This window comes from Tachyglossus aculeatus, chromosome 9, assembly GCF_015852505.1.
Source record: "Tachyglossus aculeatus isolate mTacAcu1 chromosome 9, mTacAcu1.pri, whole genome shotgun sequence".
Classification (NCBI taxonomy): Eukaryota; Metazoa; Chordata; class Mammalia; order Monotremata; family Tachyglossidae; genus Tachyglossus; species Tachyglossus aculeatus.
Genome location: NC_052074.1, coordinates 43,132,523 through 43,154,452, shown reverse-complemented (window position 1 = coordinate 43,154,452; position 21,930 = coordinate 43,132,523).

Sequence of the window (21,930 nt, the reverse complement as noted above, 5' to 3'; positions counted from 1 at the left end):
AGCTGGGATTAGAACCCAGATCCTTCCAACTCCCACTCTCCACTGGGCCATGCTTGGAGAGTAGAGTAGGTATTCATGATCTCAAGGATCTTACAGATCAATAATAATAATAATAATAACAATAATGATAATGGTATTTGTTAAGCACTTAATATGAGCCAGGAACTGTCCTAAATGCTGGGGTAGATACAACCAGATCGGTCAGACACAGTCCCTGTGCCACTTGGGGTTCACATTCTCAATCTACATTTTACAGATGAGGTAACTGAGGCACAGAGGAAATGAAATGACTTGCCCAAGGTCACACTGCAAATAAGTAGAGGATCTGGGATTAGAACCCAGGTCCTGACTCCCAATCCCGTGCTCTAACCAATGTGAGACAGGGACGGTGCCCATCCTGATGATCTAAGAAAGACTGTAAGCTGGTTGTGGGCAGGGAATGTATCCGTTTATTGTTGTATCGTACTCTCCCAAGTGCTCAATACAGCGCTCTGCAACGGTAAGTGCTCAATAAATACGATTGAAGGAATGAATCTACCCCAGCGCTTAGTAGAGTGCTTGGCACAGAGTAAATGCTTAATAAATACCAGAAAAGTCTCCCCTAGGGAGACTCTGAGCCCGCTGTTGGGTAAGGTCCGTCTCTATATGTTGCAAACTTGTACTTCCCAAGCGCTTAGTACAGTGCTTTGCACACAGTAAGCGCTCAATAAATACAATTGAATGAATGAATGAATGTGTCCCCCTCAAACCTGCCATGGTTCATCCACTCCAACTCCAACTGACCTTCAGGGGCTACTTCACCCTACCCACAAAGTGGGAACTCAAATCCATTCCTGTGCATGTCCCGTGAAGTAGTTTGGACGGGTAACACCACCACCTCAGCATTACCTTCCATCGACACGGGATATGACTGCGTTCAATTTCCCTAGGGGAAGATACTGAGCCGGTTTTCATTCTCTTTGAAGCCTGGCTATTTGCACTCCAAAGAGGTTAGAATCTTCAAATAGAACCAAGCTCAATAGGCTTTAAACCCAATATTTTTCTTTAAGACACAGGAATGTGGCTTTCAGGCCCAGGCTGAGGGAATTACTAAAACAATTCTCTCAGCATTTCTGTTATCATCACCATCTATCTCCCCGCGGTAGACTCTGAAATGTATTTGTTGTTGGTGCAGGTATTTTGGGTAGGTAAATAAAACCAGGAAACTCTATGCTTGGACACCCAGGTTGGATCCGTTATGTTGTTTTACAGTGAACAAATGTTTCAGGCTCTACTCTGCCCTGTTGGGGTTGGCAGGAACACAGCGGGTGCTCAGTGCATATTTTATGATGATGGAGACTAAATTCATTTAATGAGATCATTTGATTTGCATTTTGTTCAGTATTAAAAGAGAGACCGCGCTCATGCTTTTATTCCCTCAGACGGCCCAGATTTCCCTGTGTCAGAGGGAAAGCTTCCCAAGAATCGTAACACTGGGACAATGGAAATTTCCAGCAGACAATGGGCAAACTACAAATCTAAACAGAAATGGTAGAACCGGGGCTTAATCCCGCAAGAAAAACTCTGTTTATTCAGGCAACGAGTTTGGCCTAGTGGAAGGACTCAGAGGATGTGGGTTCTAATCCCACTCGTCTACTGAGTGACCTTGGGCAAATCGCTTCACTTCTCTGTCCTCGGTTACTTCAACTGTAAAGTGGGGATTAAGACTGAACCCCATGTGAGATGTGGATTGTGTCCAACATGATTCGCTCATACCTACCCCAGTGCTTAGTACAGTGTCTGGCACACAGTAAGCACTTCAGCTGCCATTAAAAAAAGAATTGGCGACTGGGAACCATAAAAGTATCCGCTCAAGCATAAAGGACAGGAAGATTAACTGGGAACATTTAGCTCCTTATTTTGTAGCACTTAATTGCATGATTCAGAGATTCCCTGCTTGGCTTCCTTTGTCCAGAGCTACAGTTTTAGCTAGAAAAGGGTGAAATTGTCGACTTCTAACAAAGTCCTTTAATTCTTGATTCGATAAGCGCTTGTAATATGCTAAACCCTGGGGTAGATACAACACAATCTGATCAGACATAGTCCCTGTCCCAGGTGAGGTTCACGATTTAATAGGAGAGCCGGTATCTTATCCTTATTTTTAACAAAGGAGGAAACTGAGGTCCAGAAAGATGATGTGTTCTGCCTGAGATCCCGCTAGAATCCTGGTCCCTCTACTCCCAGTTTCATGTTCTTTCCACCAGGCCCTGTTTAGCCAGCCACCTACCTTATTTATGGAGAAAAAATGGTCTTAGTGGAGAATTAATCGCATAGGGGGTGACCCATGCAATTCAAGCCCCATTAACTACTGTAATGTTAACTTTATTCATTCATTCATTCAATTGTATTTATTGAGCGCTTACTGTGTGCAGAGCACTGTACTAAGCGCTTGGGAAGTACAAGTTGGCAACATATAGAGACGGTCCCTACCCAACAGTGGGCTCACAGTCTAGAAGGGGGAGACAGAGAACAAAACAAAACATATTAACAAAATAAAATAATTAGAATAAATATGCACAAATAAAATAAATAAATAGAGTAATAAATATGTACAAACATAACACAGCTAGGCCTAGTGGATAGAGCACGAGTCTGGGAATCAGAGGACCTGGGTTCTAATCCCAGCTCTGCTTGCCGTGCGACCTTGAGCCAGTCACTTCTCTGTGCTTCAGCTTCCTCACCTGTAAAATGGGGATTAGATACCTGTCCTCCCTCTTACTTACCACTAGATACTTGACAAGGTAGGTTAGGATGGAGGTCAACAACCCTAGTCTTCCCTAGACCTGAACAAAGACCCGATGGTCTCCCTGGAATTCCTAGGGATCAGCTGCCGGGGCAGATTTACAGTGCTCTGCACACAGTAAGTGCTCAATAAATACGATTGAATGAATGAATGAATTTTGAAGCTGATGAGTGGAATGGGAGAATATCGCATCTGAAACTGGAAGCTCACTGTGGGCAGGGAATGTACCTACCAGTCTTTTTGTATTGTACTCTCCCACCCAAGCACTTAAGACAGTGCTCTGCACATAGTAAGTGCCACTGATTGATTGATGCTTGATCCATCCCAACAGACGAATGCTGGGAGAATTTTGCTGCTAATGGGATGTCAGTTGGAGGTGATTCTTGGTAGGGACAGTTTCACGGTGAAAAGATGAGTTCAAAGAGATCTGGAACATATTATCATCATCAATCGTATTTATTGAGCGCTTACTATGTGCAGAGCACTGTACTAAGCGCTTGGGAAGTACAAATTGGCAACATATAGAGACAGTCCCTACCCAACAGTGGGCTCACAGTCTAAAAGGGGGAGACAGAGAACAAAACCAAACATACTAACAAAATAAAATAAATAGAATAGATATGTACAAATAAAATAAATAAATAAATAGAGTAAAAAATATGTACAAACAAATATACATATATACAGGTGCTGTGGGGAAGGGAAGGAGGTAAGATGAGAGATGATAAGACCCCCAGTCAGAAAATGTCCTTAGTGGAATTTAATTGCCTCATTACCAAGATCAGAAATTCATCCTCTCTTTCTTCTCCTTCCTAATTATTTTGTGTCTTCTCCTTCGGAATCACTTCCCAATCATCACCCAGAAGTACCGGAGGATGATCATCTTGAATCGACATTTATCCCCAAAGCACTCCTACCACTGCTAGCTTGGCACAACCCAAAGTGCACCCTTCTCAGAGGAATCCTGACCCCCCCCCCCCCTTTAGACTGAAAGCTGGTTGTGGGCAATTCCAACTCTGTTATACTGTATTCTCCCTAGCTCTCAGTACAGTGCTCTGCACACAGTAGGCGCTCAATAAATCCTGGTGGCAGCGGGGCCTCCTGGAAAGAGCATGGCACTGGGACTCCAGAGACCCAGGTTGTATCCCACTTGCCGGGTGGCTCAGGGTAGGTATTTCCTTAACCATTTTGGACATCAGTTTCCTCATCTGTAAAATGGGGACAAGAAATCTGCTCTCCCTCTTCCTTAGAATGTGAGCTCTGCGAGGGACAGGGACTGCCTCTGATCTGGTTATCTTGGCTAATTTATATTTTATATTAATGTCTCTCTCCCCATCTAGGCTGTAAGTTGGTTAGGAACCAGGGAATGTCTCTACCAGAGAGAAGCAGTGTGGCTCAGTGGAAAGAGCCCGGGCTTTGGAGTCAGAGGTCTTGGGTTCAAATCCCGGCTCTACCAATTGTCAGCTGTGTGACTTTGGGAGAGTCACTTAACTTCTCTGGGCCTCAGTTACCTCATCTGTAAAATGGGAATTAAGACTATGAGCCCTCTGAGGGACAGCCTGATCACCTAGTAACCTCCCCAGTGCTTAGAACAGTGCTTTGCACATAGTACACACTTAATAAATGCCATCATCATTATTATTATTATTACCAACTCTCTGAAGGCGCACTCTCCCAAGCGGTACTCTGCACATAGTAAACTCTCAGTAAATACCACTGATTAATTGGTTAGCCCAGTGTTTGGCACATAGTTAATGTTTAATAAATTCCGTTAAAAAAAAAAACCCTGTGTGGCCCTAAGTCAAGCTGAGGTAGAATCACTCTAAATCTGATCAGTTTAGGGCAGTCCCAATTTTTTTTAATGATTTTGTTAAGTGCGTACTATGTGCCATGCACTATACTAAGCGCTGAGGTAGAGACAAGCTAATTAGGTTGGGCATAGTCCATATCCCACGTGGGGCTCGCAGTCTTTATCCCCATTTTACAGATGAGGGAACTGAGGCACAGAGAGGTGAAGTGACATGCCCAAGGTCACGCAGCAGAAAAGCGGTGGAGTCAAGATTAGAACCCAGGTCCTTCCGACCCCTAGGCCCATGGTCTATCCACTAGGCCATGCTACTTCTCAGTCCTCTCTTCCGCAAGACCTCAAGCCCTTCAAGTTAATTACTCAACTTGAATTTATGGGTCTCCCTCCCTGTCATTGCCACAGGGCAAATAGTGCCCGCACCAATCAATCAATCAATCAATCATATTTATTGAGCGCTTACTGTGTGCAGAGCACTGTACTAAGCGCTTGGGAAGTCCAAGTTGGCAACATATAGAGACAGTCCCTACCCAACAGTGGGCTCACAGTCTAAAAGGGGGAGACAGAGAACAAAACCAAACATACTAACAAAATAAAATAAATAGAATAGATATGTTCAAGTAAAATAAATAAGGAAGTAAGGCCAATTTACAAGTTCTACAGGAGGGGACTGTCCTCTCAGGACTTGTAGATACCCCAGCTGCTGATCAATTGATCAATCAATGGTATTTATTGAGCACTTACTGTGGGAAGAGCACTGCACTAAGTGCTTGGGAGAATACAATCCAACAGAGTCTGTAGACATGTTCCCTTCCCTCATGGAGTTTACAGTCTTAATTCAATAGCTCCTCATGAAGCTGTCACCCACCCTCCTTCCACCAATTTTTTTTGATTGCTGGCCATGCGTTACCTACGTATTTTCTCCAGTGCTTTGCACACAGTGGCCACTTAATGTTCTTACAATAGGAAACCGTGTTGTCTAGTGGAAAGAGCATGGACCTGGAAATCAGAGGATCTGGGTTTTAACTGCAGCTCCGCCACTTGTCTCGTCAGGTAGAAGGGCTTGTGTTCTCTATGAACGCATAGAGAAGATGCTTCTAGAGAAGATGCTGCTTCTAGAGAAGCAGCGTGGCTCAGTGGAAAGAGCCCGGGCTTGGGAGTCAGAGGTCGTGGGTTCTAATCCCGGCTCTGCCAATTGTCAGCTGTGTGACTTCTCTGTGCCTCAGTTCCCTCATCTGTGAAATGGGGATGAAGACTGTGAGCCCCACGTGGGACAACCTGATCACCTTGTATCCCCCCAGCGCTTAGAACAGTGCTTTGCACGTAGTAAGCACTTAACAAATACGAAAATTATTATTATTATTCTATTTGAGGCAGGGAAGCGGCTGAGAGAATGTCTAATTTTTCAAAGAAACATGAGTATCACAGCTAGAGGAGCTTTTTGACTCGGGGGAGGAGCAAGGATCAAGTCACCATGGAATCGAAACCATCTGAGAAGAAATGTGGCTAATAATAATAATAGATGGCATTTATTAAGCACCTACTAAGAGAAGTAGCAGGGTCTAGTGGATACAATCTGGGCCTGAGAGTCAGAAGGACTTGGGTTCTAATTCTGGCTCTGCCATTTTTCTGCTGTGTGACCTTGGGTGAGTTGCTCATATCTCTGGGCCTCAGTTCCCTCATCTGTTAAAATGAGGATTAAGATTGTGAGCCCCATGTGGGATAGGGACTGTGTCAACCCAATCGGCCTGGATCCACCCCAGGGCTTAGTACAGTGCCTGGCGCATAGTAAGCACTCAACAAATGCCACAGTTATTATTATTATAAGAAAAATTCTGGCTGGAAGTTCCAGCTGTTGAGCGAGGCCTCCTGTCAGAGGCCTCCAGATGAATGCTAATTGGTCTGGGATGGCCAACGACCCCTTTGTTTACTCCTGATGGAATCCATTTAGCCCTGAAGAGTTTTGGCCCATGTACCTCTCAAGCCAGGGAGACTCAACAGCACCCTGTCTTCTTCATTTTCTTGGAATTTGGGAGTAGCTACTCTTAAGAAAGCTCTCTCACTCTACGTCGAACAAGCCTGCTTGGGTTTGGGGAGGAGAGGAGACAAAGGGAGAAGAAACAGAGCTCACCAGTAGTATTTATTGAGTGCTTGCTATTCAATCAGTCAATCGTAGTTATTGAGCTCTTACTGTGGGCAGAGCACTGTACTGAGCGATGGGGAGAGTACACTACAACAATAAATAGACACAATTCCCTTTCCACAAGAGCTGACAGTCTAGAGGACCAGGTTACAGTCTAGAGGACATAACAGTGCTCTGCACATAGTAAACATAGGTTCCTTTGGACATACTAGAAAACCCCTCTGGACCGCAGAAAGAACACTTGTGTTCCTAATAATTGCAATAATTATGGCATTTGTTAAACGCTTACTATATGTCAAGTACTGCTATAAGCGCTGGGGTAAATAGAAGGTGATCAGGTCTGACACAATCCCTGTCCCACATGGGGCTCAAAGTCTAGGGAGGAGACTTTTAGACTGTGAGCCCACTGTTGGGTAGGGACTGTCTCTATATGTTGCCAACTAGTACTTCCCAAGCGCTTAGTACAGTGCTCTGCACACAGTAAGCGCTCAATAAATACGATTGATGATGAGGGAGAACAGATATTGAATTCCCCTTTTACAGATGAGGAAACTGAAGCATAAAATCCTCATAATATAGTAGATTTCTGAGTCCAACACCACACTTTAGACTGTAAATATCTCATGGGCAGAGAAGAAGTAGTAATGGTACTTATTGAATACTCACTGGATGCAATGCACTGTACTAAGTGCTTGTGGAAATACACCATTCGTCCCCTGCCTGCAAGAGAGTTGCAGTTTAATGGGGGACACCATATCCATGTGGAAGCAGCATGGCTCAGTGGAAAGAGCACGGGTTTGGGAGTCAGAGGCCGTGGGTTCTAATCCTGACTTTGCCACGTCTGCTGTGTGACCTTGGGTAAATCACTTCTCTGAGCCTGAGTTCCCTCATCTGTAAAATGGGGATTAAGACTGTGAGCCCCACGTGGGACAACTTGATCACCTTGTATCCCCCCAGTGTTTAGAACAGTGCTTTGCACATAGTAAGCACTTACCAAATGCCATTATTATTATTATTATGTCACTTCTGCATGCTCCCCAAGTGCTTAGTACTGCTTTGCAAGTGATGGAGTTCAGTTAGTGCAGTTAACATCGACACGTCAATATCTCACCGTTCCTGAGGCAAGAACTCCTCTTTCCCATCTTGCCTCACAAATTTCACTCGGTTCACTTCAGCATTTTCCCTTGGCTTTTTTTTTCTCTCTCCCGCTGCTTTCTCATTGGTGATTTCCAGAAACGCATCTTATCGTATTTCGTCTCTGACTCACTCCTCTCACCCACCAGGCCCTCTTTATCAAATTAGCCAGAGAATTGTCCCAGTGACCCTCTTCGTTAGAGACCAGGAGGGCTTCCACGGCCTAAGGCTCTTTGTAATAATGATCCTAATTCAGATTAGAATAATATGATGGTTCTGAGAATCACTTCTCAGAGAAGCAGTGTGGCTCGGTGGAAAGAGCCCGGGCTTTGGAGTCAGAGGTCATGGGTTCAAATCCCGGCTCCACCAATTGTCAGCTGTGTGACTTTGGGCAAGTCACTTAACTTCTATGTGCCTCAGTTCCCTCATCTGTAAAATGGGGATGAAGACTGTGAGCCCCACGTGGGACAACCTGATCACCTTGTATCCCCCCCAGTGCTTAGAACAGTGCTTTGCACATAGTAAGCGCTTAACAAATACCGTCATTATTATTATTATTATTATTTCGGTCTTCTTAGACTGTAAGCTGCTTGTGGGCAGGGTATGTGTCTACCAACTCTGTTATACTGTATGCTCCCAAGCGCTTAGTACAGTACTCTGCACACAGTAAATGATTGATCATAGGCCACTGATGGTTCTGGAAGTCCCAAAATGTCATATCATTTTTTTTTTAAAGACCGAACAGGTTTCCCATTGAAATGGGATATTTTCCATCGGGAGGCCCAGCCATATGTCTCTGAGAGGACAACGCTCTCAACGCTCCATTGTATCAAACCGAGGTTTATACCCAGAGACAGCTGAGAGGATCCTTGGATAATGTGCATTCCCCCTACATCCGGACAGAAAGCACACATCCGTTCTCCCCACGTGCGGAAGACGAGCAGCTGAGAGATCTTTATAAATGATACTCTCCATAGTCCAGTTGTTGGCTCGGGTAGTCTGACCATTCCCCTACCTGCCAAAAAAAATAATAGAATTTAATTTTCGGAAACTTCATTCCTTCGGTTCTTAATCCAGAAATACCTGAGTGGTGGGATGGGAACCTGTGTAACTCACACCAGTGTGACTGGGGGTTACATTGCTGGAGTGGTGGTCTGGAGGGAATGCTTCTGTTTACTGTTATATTGTACTCTCCCAGGTGCTTAGTGCAATGCTTTGCACGCAGTTAGTGCTCAATAAATATAATTGAGTTGAACTGAATAGAGTAGCTGCTCTGTACTTAGTAGCTGAGCGCAAGATTTTCCCTCATAAATTCATCATGGGTAAGGAATGTGTCTGCTAATTCTGTGGTAATGTTCTCTCCCAAGCACTTAGTACAGTGCTCTGTACATACACTCAGAAAATATGATTGACTGATTGACTTTGATAGGGCCACCGTCTGTGGCTGATTCCCAAATGTTCATGGCTCCAGCATGTCATTTGAGGTTAGCCTCAACACTTCCTCCGCCCTAAGGCTGTGACCCCATTTCAGCTCACTGCAGAAACGCCATTTGGGCATCCAGTTGTCATCCATTCCCCTGGTATGAAGGAGCCAGGGTTTGGAAGTCAGAGGACCTGGGTTCTAACCCCAGTTCTACCAATTGCTCTGCAAATTGCTTGCTGTGTGACCTTGGGCAAGTCGCTTCACTTCTCTGTGCCCCAGTCTCCTCAACTGTAAAATGGGGATTCAGTGCCTGTTTCCCTTTCCTAATTAGCCTGTGAATCCCATGTGGTTCAGGGATTTTGTCCAACCCAATTAACATACCTGCCCCAGTGCTTAGAACAGTGCTTGACACATAGTAAACATTTAACAAATGCCATTATTATTATTGTTATTATTAGCCTTCATAATTCAGATTTCTGCTTCCTTATCTTTCCCTGGATCATTAGTCCCTGTTGCTTAAATAGCCTATATCTCCATGTTCCCAAGGGGAGTCCTGTAAACAGTGTTTGCCCATAACCTCAGACTTCTTCAGATTAATCATCATTGGTCTATGGCGTTTTGCTTACTCTGAGTAAAGATTTATCACTCAATGAGCATTTATGAAACACCTACTGAGTGTTAAGCACCACACTAAGAGTTGGGGAGAATGCCACAATAGCAAGACACACATTCCCTGCCCTCAAGAAGCTTAAAATTGAATTATACCATCCCAGTGGGTTACAGGAAGCCCTGTTATCAGTCCTCCAAGAGGCTTTACAGTCCGATTAGTTGGTATCTACTCCAGAGCTAAGTACAGTGCCTGACACATAGTAAGTGTTTAACAAATACCATCATCAATCATCATCATCAATTGTATTTACTGAGCGCTTACTATGTGCAGAGCACTGTACTAAGCACTTGGGAAGTACAAATTGGCAACATACAGAGACAGTCCCTACCCAACAGTGGGCTCACAGTCTAAAAGGGGGAGACAGAGAACAAAACCAAACATACTAACAAAATAAAATAAATAGAATAGATATGTACAAGTAAAATAAATAAATAAATAGGGTAATAAATATGTACAAACATATATACATATATACCCTCACCCCAAAAACCCTCCCCCCCCCAAAAAAAAAAGCATGCCCAATAGCTTTGTGGGGAATAGAAGAAAGAGAAGGAAAAACCCAAGAGTCTTTTTCCAAATAAATAAAAATAAAAGTGGTAAAGAATTGGGCAGAAGCCAACTAGAAATTGGATTTCTTGTTAAATGTCATTAGACTTTTATCAGGATTAACTGGTGGTCTCAACAGAATAAACTGACTTTGTTCTGCTACAGGATGTTAAAGAAGCAGTGGACACATTCCCTGCTTTTATCCGGGATGGCTGTTTATCCTCTCCCTCCGCCACCCGCTATATCATAGTCACTGCCCAGTGGCGATAATAAAATCTAGTCCGCCTTTTAAGGAGCCAAACTGTGGTGTCAGCGTGTCACTAACTTCATCAAGATATGCATCTCCAGAGGTTGCCATGGCGAACATGGAACCAGAGTTCTCCTAACGAGGGAGCGAGCTATCTCTCGCTGACAGCAGACAGCGGCGTTTCAGGCATGTCCTATTAGCGCTTTTTGTACCTCTGGACGTGACGGCTCGGCAGTTGCTTACATTTCTGGGAGACCGGCGGGGGTGTGCAGTTGTGTCCAATCGTGAACTGTCACCGAAGAATCTGACAGTGGAATTTCTAGGTTGGAAGCCCATCAGGCCAAGGCGGACCCTGGGGAGATGCGTTTGACTGGGACTTTGTCCTTGACAGTTTTATTACACAAAGCGAGTCCTGAGCTGCTGCTGGTGTGTTTGTGTGTGTGGTGTGTATGTGAACAGGACAGGGGCAGGGGGGAGGGGGAGGCTCCTCAGCATCTTTCCTTATAAAAAGAGAGACGATGCTACCGGCAAACAGGATATGCGTCAGAAGCCGCAGTGGCGTTAAATGGCAGGTCGGCTTCTGAGGTGCCGGTTGGCTGAGTGTATAAGAGAGGTGGTTCTGGCACCCGTTCCAGGGATCCAACCTTTAGCATTGTGACAACGGTGGTGACCAGCCGCTGCTGAGTATCAAGGCGGCAGCTCATTTCAAGCTCTCAGGAGCGTGACTAACCTCCTCTCAGGAACTTCCACCACACTCTACCATCTTTGACCACCTAACATACTCCTCTCTGACCTCTTTCCACTCCCTCATCCCTGATTTCCTTCCTCTTCCCCCTCACTGACATTTCTCTACCCCTTCCTAACCTCCTGACTCTCCCCCTTCTCTGACCTCCTTCCTCATCCTCCTCCCTGACTTTCTTTGACTCCTTCCTTCCCCCCCAACTTCCTTCCTCATCTCCCTTCCTGATCTCCTTCCACTTCTCTCTCTCTGACCTCCTTCCCTGACATCCTCCTTCCCCCTTCTCCTCTCCCCCTTCCCTGACCTCCTCCTTAGAGAAGCAGCATGGCTCAGTGGAAAGAGCACGAGCTTTGGAGTCAGAGGTCATGGGTTCAAATCCCAGCTCTACCAATTGTCAGCTGTGTGACTTTGGGCAAGTCACTTCACTTCTCTGTGCCTCAGTTACCTCATCTATAAAATGAGGATTAAGATTGTGAGCCCCACGTGGGACAACCTGATCACCTTGTATCCCCCCAGAGCTTAGAACAGTGTTTTGCACATAGTAAGCGCTTAACAAATACCATTATTATTATTATTATTCCTCTCCCCCATCTCTGACCTTCCTCATCCCCATCCTGATCTTCCATTTCCCCCTCTCTGGCCTCCTTCCTCTCCCCCATCTCTGACCTCCTTCTTCTCCCCCATCCCTGACTTCCTCTTCATGCTCCTCCCCAATTTCCTCCCACTTTCCCATCTCCACCCTCCTTCCTCTCCCCAATCCTGGCCCTCCTTTCCCTCTCCCCTCCCTGACCTCCTTTTACTTTCCCCCTTCTTATCCTCCTTCCACTCCCCCTACCCTAGAAGTCAGATGTGGCTGTGTTTGAAGGGCTGGGCTGATAAAAGCCATATCTCTCATTCACCTCCCATATTTTTCTTCTGAGGGAGCAGGGGAGGTCTCTGATGGACCAAAGACAGACCCCCAGTCTATCCACTTCCATCTCCTGCATGTGGCTGTGTTTGAAGGGCTGGCCTGATAAAAGCCATATCTCTCATTCACCTCCCATATTTTTCTTCTGAGGGAGCAGAGGAGGTCTCTGATCGACTGAAGACAGACCTCCAGCCTATCCACTTCTATCTCCCGCCTCGTCAAGTGCAGGCTCTGGAGATTCAGGCACCAAAGTATAGCGTGGTGGCGGCTGTGACACTCACCAACTTCAGAGGGGCCCTGGAGACCCCAAGAGTTGCCCAATAATAATAATAATGTTGGTATTTGTTAAGCACTTACTATGTGCAAAGCACTGTTCTAAGCACTGGGAGGAACACAAGGAGATGAGGTTGTCCCATGTGGGGCTCACCGTCTTAATCCCCATTTTACAGATGAGGGAACTGAGGCACAGAGAAGTGAAGTGACTTGCTCAAGGTCACACAGCAGACATATGGGGGAGGCGGAATTCGAACCCATGACCTCTGACTCCCAAACCCACGCTCTTTCCACTGAGCCATGCTGCTTCTCTATAGGAATCTGCAGTTAAGCACTGACCACCAAAGAACAATCAATCAAAAGGGTTCACTGAGCACCTATTGTGTGCAGAGCACTGAGCTAAGAATTTGGGAGAGTACAACAGATTAGCAGACATGATCTCTGCCTTCAAGGAGTTTACAGTCTGGCAGATGGACGCTAAATCAGCCAATCAATGGCATTTATTGAGCGCTTACTATGTTCGGAGCACTGTACTAAGCACTTGGGCAACCACAATACAACCATTAGCAGACATGCTCCCTGCTTATCGTGTGCGGAGCACTTTACTAAACCCTTGCAGTAAGCAGGGAGGTCTAGTGGAAAGAGAAGGGGACTGGGAGACAGAAGATCTGGGTTCTAATTCTGCATCCACCACATACCAGTTGGATGACCGCCTTGGGCAAGTCACTTCATTTCTCTGTGCCTCAGTTCCTTCATCTGCAAAATGGAGATTCAGTACCTGTTCTCCTTCCTACTTAGACTGTGAGCCGCATGTGGGACTTAATTATCTTGTATCACCCCAGCACTTAGTATGATGCTTAGCACATAGTAAGCACTTAAAAAGGCCGCAATTATTATTATTAATTATTACAATAAAATATACATGATCTCTGCCCTCAAGGAGCTAACCATTTAGTGAAGACCTTAAATAAATTCCAGGTGGGAGGAAGCATTACAAGAAGCTGCATGGCCTAATAATATTAATAATGATGACATTTATTAAGTGCTTACTATGTACAAAGCACTGTTCTAAGCACTGGGGAGGTTACAAGGTGATCAGGTTGTCCCATGGTGGGGCTCAGTCTTCATCCCCATTTTACAGATGAGGTAACTGAGGCACAGAGAAGTGAAGTGACTTGCCCAAAGTCACACAGCTGACAATTGGCGGAGCCGGGATTTGAACCCATGACCTCTGACTCCAAAGCCCATTCTCTTTCCATTGAGCCACACTCCTTCTCACGCTGCTGCTGCCCAGTGGATAGAGTGTGGGACTGGAAGTCCGAAGGACCTGAGTTCTAAACCCGGCGCTGCCATTTGTCTGCTGTGTGACCTAGGGCAAGTCAATTTACTTCTCTGTGCTTCAGTTACCTCATCTATAAAATGGGAATTAAGACTGGGAGCCCCATGTGGGACATGGACTGTGTCCAACCCGATTACCTTGTATATGTTACAGTGCCTGGCACGTAGTAAGCACATAACAAATACCATAAAAAAACAACTGTTTTGACTCAGTGACTCCTAGGACCAGAAGTGGAATGATGTTCCAGAAGCCAAAGATTCCTAAGCTCTTTGTTTAGCCCCTAGAACAGCCAGCTTATTATTTGTTTTATCATTTCCTTCCTTCTGTAGATCACATTTACTCATTATCTCATCTCTGCTTTTCCTTTCTCATTCAGAACCTCAGAGATGATCATTTAAACTGATTTACTTCTGGCTTTATGACCGCAGGGAGCAGCTGAAACAACGAGAAAATCCCCTACCCCTGGCTAACCCGCATATTTTATTGACTACAAATAAACTCCATGGCAGGTGCCGGCAGGGAGATAATATTATAATCAAGTATTCAGAGAAGGTTAGGTTGGCCCTATTCTCTCTGTTTTGAATAATCTCTCAATTTGCTGACTCATTTCTGTAAAACAAGGCACACGGATTTCTGAGATGGGACACAAACACTCCTCAAAAAGCCGCAGGACTTGGTGAAATCGCCGAAAAAGGCGATAGATAGCGTTCTTTCAGGATGAAGAATCGCATCGGTTGCAGCAGCAGAGACCGTGGGGCGAGTCGAAGCTGATCACGGTGTCGCATTTGGAAAGCGCAGAGTAAATAAGTCTGTGATGATGAATGTTCAGCTTTTCCCGCTGGTGTCTCGTAGTAGCAAACCTCAACGGATTTCTTGGGAAAAATCATCCGTCTCGAAAGGTCTTTTCTGGTCGGTTTGTTTTCCGTGTCCTGCTTTCAGACCCTCATAGGAGTCGGGACGGTCTTTGCGATGAATGTCTGATGGTGGGATCTAACCCTGGGCTTCTGCCTGATGCGATGAATGAGTGACAGGCCTGAGGGTCACCCCGTTGCATCTTCCACCTCATCTCCTGGGCCGTTTCACCTCATTTTCTGGGCCGTACCACCTCATCTTCCGCAGCCCCGCTTGCCGCTGGTTCCCATTGATCTCCCTAAAGCCGTGGGGGCTTCTTCGGCTCCCCGCACCAGTGGATTCCCAGGATCAGGTTTCGGAAGAGTTTCTGATTCTCAGCCCTGATAGAATTCAGCGAACAGCTGAATCGCCTCATTCTGGGACAGTTTAATCACAGCATTGTGAGTTAAATGCATCCTTCACACACTACTTTTTGCTTTTTTCGGTGGTTCATTCAAAACCTTTTCTTTTCCGGCCGTAGGGCAGCTCATGTCTCTAGCGATTGGCAATTCCCATGAACAAATTTCACACCCCGTAGTCTTCTCTGTGAAATGATACCTTTAATTTTCATTCTGTCATTACTCTGTCCACTTCTGGGCCTTTAATAATAATAATAATGGTACTTGTTAAGCGCTTACTATGTGCCAAGCACTGTTCTAAGCGCTGGGGTAGATATAAGGAAGTCAGGTTGGACAGTCTTTGTCCCACATAAGGCTCACAGTCTTAATCCCATGTTACAGATGAGGTAACTGAGGCCCAGAGAAGTGAAGTGACTTGCCGAAGGTCACACAGCAGACTTGTGGTGGATCCGGGATTAGAACTCATGACCTTCTGACTCCCAAGCCTGTGCTCTATCCACTAAGACACGCTGCTTCTCCAATCTCTCTTAACAAGCTCTCTTCGGTCAGCCTGTCTTGTCTGTATGGATGCTGGAAATCCGTTGAAAATTTACTCTTCCCTACAGACCTCGCATCCTGAATGGATGCAGAAAAACGTGAATGTTCTCCATCAGTTTGGGAAAATGCTCAACAAATATGGGTTTTCTAATTTTCAAAATTAGCCTCTTTGATAGAGAAACAAGATGCTCCATCTTGAGCAATGGAACTCACCTGGAGAATGATGGGAGCAAGCACAAGTAGCCAACAGGACTATTATCCCCTCTAGACTGTAAGCTCATTGTGGGCAGGGATCGTGCCTGCCAACTCTGTTCTTCTGACCTCTCCCAAGCACTTAATATAGGTCTGTGCACACAGTAAGCACTCAATAAATACTATTGATTGCTTCTGTTGTTCTTTCCCTGAACCTAATGAACTTTCAGTTCATAGTATTATTAGCATTTATTAAGCACCTGTGAGGTCCAATGGACTCCATTAAGTAAATTGAAGTGAAGAAGCAGCATGGCCTAATAAATGAATAAATAGTGATGGCATTTGTTAAGCACTTACTATGTGCAAAGCACTGTTCTAAGCGCTGGGGGGGGAATACAAGGTGATCAGATTGTCCCACGTGGGGCTCACAGTCTTAATTCCCACTTTACAGATGAGGGAACTGAGGCTCAGAGAAGTTAAGTGGCTTGCCCAAGATCACACAGCAGACATGTGGGGGAGCCGGGATTAGAACCCATGATCTCTGACTCCCAAGCCAGGGCTCTTTCCACCGAGCCACGCTGCTTCTCTAGCAGACAGAGCTCGGTCCTGGGAGTCAGAAAGACCTAGGTTCTAGTCCCGGCTCCTCCACTTGTCTGCTGTGTGACTTTGGACAAGTCCCTTTACTTCTCGGTACCTCAGTTTCCTCATCTGTAAAATGGGAAATAAGACTGTGAGCCCCATGTGGGACATGGACTGTGTCCAACTTGATTAATTTGGGTCTACCCCAGTGCTTATTCAGCGCTTAGAACAGTGCTCAGCACTTAGAACAGTGCTTTGCACATAATAAGCGCTTAATAAATGCCATCATTATTATTATTAGAACAGTGTTATTAGAGCAGTGCTTAGAGAAGCAGCATGGCTCAGTGGGAAGAGCACAGGCTTTGGAGTCAGAGGTCATGGGTTCAAATCCCGGCTCAGCCAGTTGTCAGCTGTGTGACTTTAGGAAGTCACTTAACTTCTCTGGTCTTCAATTAACTCATCTGTAAAATGGGGATTAAGACCGTAAGCCCCATGTGGGACTACCTGATCACCTTGTAACCTCCCCAGCTCTTTGAACAGTGCTTTGCACATAGTAAGAGCTTAATAAATGCCATTTAAAAACAAAACAGTGCGTGGCACATAGTAAGCGCTTAACAAATACCATGAAAAAAAGTGACCTATTCCTTGCCCATAGGAAGTTTGCCCTTTACTAGGCAGGAGAACACCAGTTATCATGCCCAATACTGTTTTGGCACATAAACCAGACTCCTGCAGCAGCCCTCAGTTTCTCCAGAGTGCCCACAGAGAGCAAATTTAGTAAGACCATATGCCAAATCAAAGAATCCCCTTCAGGGAATGCTTAGAAGATGAACTTTGCCTTCCACAAGGGGAAGGCTGAGATGCCTTGAGAAATGCATTTGTATGCATTCCTAGATAAGGCAGTATTTATTCATTCAGCCATGACTCCAGTTCTGCAAGAACGACCCCGCTTTTCAAATAATTTGCATGGTTGGGCAAAATACTGCAGGAAATACAAAAACTCCCAGTTTCCCATCCAGAAAGGGATTAGGGCAGTGGGGCGGTGGGGTATTTTCATTGGGGGTGGAGCTCTGCCTCTTTGCAATTTCTATCAATTTATCAATGGTATTTATTGAGCATTTATTGTGTGCAGTGCACTGTATTAAATGCTTAGGAGAGTACAAGAGAAGCACGTGGCTCAGTGGAAAGAGCATGGGCTTTGGAGTCAGAGGTCATGGGTTCAAATCCTGGCTCCGCACAGCTGACAGTTGGGCAAGTCACTTAACTGCTCTGTGCATCAGTTACCTCATCTGTAAAATGGGGATTAAGACTGTGAGCCCCCCGTGGGACAACCTGATCACCTTGTAGCTCCCCAACACTTAGAACAGTGCTTTGCACATAGTAAACGCTTAATAAATGCAATTATTATTATTGTTATTATTACAGGTTCTCTGGCCATGATGAGTTTACGGTCTTCTAATTGCGGGTGTTGCTCAGCCGTTTCCTTTGGAAGGCCAGGTTATCGAGGGAGGAGCAGAGAGGAACTGGAAGCCAGGTAGAGATGGAAATTCCTCCATCTCATCTCCTCTCTCTTCCACCCTCTTGGCCTGGGAAGCCACATGGCCTAGTGGAAAGAACACGAGCCTCGGAGTCGGAGGACCTGCATTCTAATCCCGATTCTGCCCCTTGCTTGCTTGGTCAAGTCAATGAACATCTCTGGGTCTTCGTTTCCTCATCTATAACGTGTGGTTTCTTTTTATTTAATGTTATTTGTTAAGCACTTACTATGTGCCAGACACCCTACTAAACTCTGGGGTAGACACAAGTTAATAATAATAATAATAACTGTGGTATTTCTTAAGCACTTACTATGTGCCAAGCACTTTATTAAGCACTGGAGTGGGTACAAGCAAATCTGGTTGGACACAGTCCCTGTCCCACATGGGGCTCACTGTCTCAATCCCCATTTTACAGATGAGGGATCTGAGGTACAGAGAAGTGAGGTGACTTACACACAACAGACACGTGTGAGCCCACTGTTGGGTAGGGACTGTCTCTATATGTTGCCAACTTGTACTTCCCAAGAGCTTAGTACAGTGCTCTGCACACAGTAAGCGCTCAATAAATACGATTGATGATGATAGAGCCGGGAGTAGAACCCAGGTCAGAATGACCCAGGTCTTAATTCACTGCCTGTTTTCTTCCCCTGGGAACTGTGAGTCCCATGTGGGACAGGGACTGTGTCTGATACACATATGTTGTATCCACCTTAGTGCTTAGTACAGTGATTGATATTTATTAAATGCTTAACAAATATCACAATTATCATTATTATTATTATTATTATTATTATTATTATTATTATTATTAAGATGACCGGGGTCAGGCTACCACTGGACTGTGGGCAACTCTCTCAACAGTTGGAGAGGGTGGCGAAAAGAGAACCCAACTCCTTAAGTGCTTAGTACAGTGCTCTGCACACAGTAAGTGCTCAATAAATACGATTGAATGAATTAGTTCTCTCCAACGTGAGGTGATGGACTAAATTCAGAAGCCAAGTGGAAAGCTGTAAATACGTCTCCTTTTGGGAGGATTTTAGGTTGGTTATTCTTATCTTCCCTATTAGAATATTAAAGGTCCTGAGAGATGGGATTAAGTCTGGTAAGGAAGATGTTTCTTTATGGACTCTCCCAAGCACTTAGTACAGTGCAGTGCAGACAAATACAATAATACAATTGATTGACAGGGTCTCAAGGAGACAGCTGATGATGACAACAACTATGATGATGATGACAATGTTAATGATTAGGCTTTGGGTGATGTTGAAAATGATGATGATAATATAGATATTGATAATGATGACAGTAGTCAAAACTCACCCATGCTGGGCAGCAGTGGTGTGGGAGAGAGTTGAGGGTGGAGACTGGAGTTTACTACGTGGAAAGCGGCAATAGTGAACTGCTTCTGGATTTTTACCAAAAAAACGCTATGGATCCGCTGTCAGAATGATCGCAGATGGAGAGTGGGGCATTCTCGGAAAGATGCATCTGTGGTGCCGCTGTGGGTCAGAAATGACTCAACAGCGTGAACAAGTGACAATGACACTGATTTTGATGAAAATAGTAGTAGCAATGATGATGAGGATGATGATTCATTCATTCAGTTGTATTTATTGAGCGCTTACTGTGTGCAGAGCACTGTACTAAGCGCTTGGGAAGTACAAGTTGGCAACATCTAGAGACGGTCCCTACCAAACAACAGGCTGACAGTCTAGAAGGGGGAGACAGACAACAAAACAAAACATGTGGACAGGTGTCAAGTCGTCAGAATCTGTGCCTCAGTTACCTCATCTGCAAAATGGGGATTAAGACTGTGAGCCCTCAGTGGGACAACCTGATCACCTTGTAACTTTCCCAGTGCTTAGAACAGTGCTTTGCACATAGTAAGTGCTTAATAAATGTCATTATTATTATTATTATTATTATGAATAGAATTAAAGTTAGATGCGCATCATCAACAAAATAAATAGAATAGTAAATATGTACAAGTAAAATAAATAGAGTAATAAATCTGTACAAACATATATCCAGGTGCTGTGCGGAGGGGAAGGAGGTAGGGCGGGGGGGATGGGGAGGGGGAGAGGAAAAAGGGGGCTCAGTCTGGGAAGGCCTTCTGAAGGAGGTGATGGTTGCAGTTGGAACTGATGATGATGACGCTAGTGGAAATCAAATTAATTTTGATGCAACCTTATTAAAAGCCCATCTCCTCCAAGGGGCCTTCTCTGACTAAGCCCTCATTTCCTCTCCTCCCGCTCCCTTCTCTGTCACCCTTGCACTTGGATTTGTACCCCTTCATTCACCCTTCCCTCAGTCCGACAGCACTTAGGTACAAATCCATTATTTATCTATTCATATTAATGGCCATCTCCCCTTTAGACTGTAAGTTTGTTTCAGGCAGGGAACGTGTCTACCAACGCTGTTATATTGTACTCTGCTAAGCTCTTGGTATAGTGCTCTGCGTACGGTAAGCACTCAATAAAAACGATTGATCGATTGATGATGATGATCATGAAGAGGATCGTGATGACGACAGGGATGTAGGTTTTGCCGATGACGATAATGAAGATGCGAACTACTAAATTCCACTGCGGAACATCACACGGACTCTTAGTTGTCTAAGAGAGTTAATCCGCTTCTGTAGCACATAACTTCCTGAGAGAAGTTTCCATGCTACAGGCAGTCTGTTCTCTAGTCCATCCAGTAGTGACAACTCTCTTCCCTTCTCTTATCCCCAAGAATCATCTTGTCTCCGACCAATTCAGTGTTTCCTCCCATCATGCTCCATGCAGAGGAGCCAGAAAGGCCGGGCAATTTGGATGTATCGTCTTTTCTCTCTCAGGCAAAGATGAATCGTGGATCTAATTCCTGTTTTCGTTCTTGCCCTTTGTCCAACGAAGCCAGTCATTTTAAAAAATGCAATCATTCTTGCAAAATTTCAGATTCATGGCCAGATGAAAATGATTCATTCTTCTAGAAAAACAACACTGCATTATTAATGAACAGAATCTATGGCGGTATTAAAATCATGCACATATTTCTTAAGATAATTCCCCGCCCTACTTAAGGCAAAAGTCATATTTTTAAGTTTTCAGAGGGCGATAGCTTGCATATCATTTCCTAAATTTACGTCAAATACCATCTAATGTATCCACACAGTGACTAAGTATGGAATTCAGTATTTTAATATAATTGCCCTTTTATATTAAAAGCCTCATTTTAAAAGATCCCTTTCCCTTCCTGAAATATCCCTTTTTTGAAGCGGAATAACAATCATAATTGCAGTGTAGTAGCTCATGACAGATAGTGTTCCAATTTTAGAAAATTAGCTCTTTCCAAGGCTTGCAATGAAGCCCCTTTTTGTCTGACTTCAGTATCAGTGTCATACAGAGCGAGGGTATTATTTATCTCTTCACGGAGGAGAGACACCAAGCAAGGGACTTGCCGAGGCATTATTACATTAGCTAGCATTCGTTCTTCTAGAGGAAGGAAAGTCTAATCAGAAGGATGGCTTTTGTTCCTCTCTTTGTTGTTCTTGGAAAAATGACGTGCTGCCCCACTTTCTCAAGTCAAAACTGAATGGTTTACTTGAGGTCCGCTGATTGACCAAAATCTGGAACCTCACGCAGCTTGCTAAAAATAGACAAAGATACGTTTCACTTAACTCTACCGCTGGAACGGATCCTAGTAATTACATGTTTAAAATCCAAAGTTCATTTCATCGCCCTATGGTATTTATTGAGCATCAACTATGTGGAGAGCTGTACTTAGCACTTAGAAGACTGTCATATGATAGAGTTGATAGACACAATCCACGCCCTCAAAAAACT